Below are 2,544 nucleotides of genomic sequence, written 5' to 3'. Positions count from 1 at the left end.
TCAAAAAAAAAAAAAAAAAAAGTAGATTCCCAGTCTCTACCACTAGAGCTACTGATTCAGTAGATGGGGCCTAGCATCTCTCTTTTTCACAGTTTCTCAAATGACTCCGACGCTCTGGGTTGAAAGCTACTGCCCTAGCCTGAATAGGAGTTTTGAGGGCTCTTACCTCCTGCCAGCCCCAAATACTTTCCAGAGGGCTTTAGGCTGGAATCCAAATCACCTTGAGGTGTTTAGGAATGGTGGTGAAGTAGAGCAAGCATAGGATTATGTGATCTGACTAGTTTTACATCTTGGTTCTTCCAAAACTAGCTGTGTGACCTTCAGCAAATGGTTTCCCTTGCAGTGCCTCTGTCTCCTCAGCTCCAAAATGGGGGATAGGCGGGGCACAGAGGCTCACGCCTATAATCCCAGCACTTTGGGAGGCTGAGGCAGGCGGATCACCTGAGGTCAGGAGTTTGAGATCAGCCTGGGCAACATGGAGAAACCCCGTCTTTACTGAAAATACAAAATTAGCCGGGTATGGCGACACATGCCTGTAATCCCAGCTACTTAGGAGGCTGAGGCAGGAGGATCGCTTGAACCTGGGAGGAGGAGGTTGCAGTGAGCTCAGATCGTGCCATTGCACTCTAGCCTGGGCGACAAGAGCAAAACTCCATCTCAAAACAAAAACCAAACCAAACCAGCTACTCGGGGGGCTGAGCAAGGAGAATCCCTTGAACCAAGGAGGCGGAGGCTGCAGTGAGCCGAGATCATGCCACCACACTCCAGCCTGGGCAGCAGAGTGAGACTCCGTCTCAGAAAAAAAAAAAAAAAAAATCAAAGAAAGCTCATCTGGCTGAAGGAGATGATATCGGATAAAAACTCAAAAATATAGAAAGGAATAAAAAATACTTGAGATGATAAACAGGTGAGTAAATATTTTTAAATTGTATTTACATTTTTTCTTTATTTCTTTAAGAGATGTGGCTGTTTATTTATTTTTTCATTTTTTTCTCTATTTTATTACTGAAATATGTTGTCCTGCCCATGCCACCCCACAATAAAAATCTCACCCAGCTCCCCCATTTCTTTCCCTCATCCCCTCTTCCACCACACCTTCCCAGAACGAGGGCTCCCGGATGCCCTGCCCACTGGCCATTTTGGAGTGTGTCCATTGGGTACCAATGTGGAAACCACCGGGGCCTTTGTGGAGAAAACGGAGGGCGTGGAGGAAGTCCCAGGAGGGGCTTACTTGAGGGCCTTGGCCCCTTAATCATAGGCGAGCTTGATCTCCTCGCCACCTGGGCAGGTGGAGGCAGATTCTTCCCACACATAAGCATTGCTCAAGTGCCTATGCACTCCGGGGAAGGCCTCGGGGATGGTAAATCCCCGGTACTTCTTACACACCACCTGTACTATGTGCAGCTTTGGCAACAGGTTGCGGTCAGCCAGGGTGAGTTCGTTGCCATTCAGAAACTTCCTCTGAGAGATGCCCTCATCTTCAGCACTGGTTTCATCCACTTCTTCTGGGAGGGGGGATGTTAAGTAATTGTCTAAAACCTGCAGGGCTTCTAGGAGTCCCTTCTCCAGATTATCATTGAGTGCTGGGTTTGAATTCTTGATGTTGGCAGAAAATTTGGCAAATATGTCCAGCCTGGCTGTGTTGGACTCAGGGTTCAGAGCTGCCAGCTTGGGGTATCTGGGAGGGCACAGCACTGCCTCCGGAAATTCCTCCATCTTGTTGGTGTCTGTGTGCACTTCAGTGCCATACAGCAGGAATGGGAGCTGCCCTCCTGGGCACAGCTTCTGCACTCTCTCGGTCCATCTCTTGGTGTCAATGGTGGTAACATTGAAGGTGACTCCCTTGACCCACAGCACCATGAACAGTCTCTGGGAGATCACTTGAGGTCAGGAGTTCAAGACCAGCCTGGCTCACATGGTGAAACCCCATCTCTACTAAAAATACAAAAATTACCCGGTTGTGGTGGTACGCGCCTATAATCCCGGCTATTCGGGAGCCTGAGGCACGAGAATCACTTGAACCCGGGAGGCAGAGGTTGCAGTCAGCCAAGATGGAACCACTGCCCTCCAGCCTGGGTGACAGGGTGAGACTCCTTCTCAAAAATAATAATAATAATAATAATAATTTTAAGTAGATTATGATAAGTTAAAGTGCATGAGATTCACACTCACTATAGTGAGCCACCACGCCCGGCCAGGGCCTAAATTCTTGACATTCATTTAGCTCTTACAGCGTTGCCAAGTGATTTTACGGAAAGCCAACTGTGTCCTTGAACACACACAGTCATTCTGAGTCTCGAAGGGGCACAGAGTGAGACTTTAGGTCCCATGGAAAAGGCCAGAGCCGTTGGAAGTGGCTTTGGGTGATGCAGAAGCTTTTTCTTTGGAGAGCTAAGAACAAAACAGACCATGTCACTTTTGAAATAAAAATGCCACGCTGAGCCTCTGGGCGATTCACTTGGGCTTTGGTTCCCAGTGAGTCACAGAAGTCAAAGCCAAGTGGAAAGTTGGTGTTGGATGAATGAAACGGGAGCTGCTGGAGTA

The 2,544-nt window shown here is 48.3% G+C and overlaps 1 pseudogene across 1 annotated transcript; it reads right to left on the bottom strand.

The window, feature by feature from the left end:
• Window positions 1-1,248: 1,248 nt before the first annotated feature.
• Window positions 1,249-1,871, bottom strand: LOC105527944 (annotated as a pseudogene). Its single transcript, XR_001004295.1, has one exon. The product of XR_001004295.1 is annotated as a chloride intracellular channel protein 1 pseudogene (transcript).
• Window positions 1,872-2,544: the final 673 nt, after the last annotated feature.

The sequence above is a fragment of the Mandrillus leucophaeus genome, unplaced genomic scaffold (assembly GCF_000951045.1).
Source record: "Mandrillus leucophaeus isolate KB7577 unplaced genomic scaffold, Mleu.le_1.0 Scaffold7, whole genome shotgun sequence".
Classification (NCBI taxonomy): Eukaryota; Metazoa; Chordata; class Mammalia; order Primates; family Cercopithecidae; genus Mandrillus; species Mandrillus leucophaeus.
This window is presented reverse-complemented; position numbering and strand designations above follow the sequence as displayed.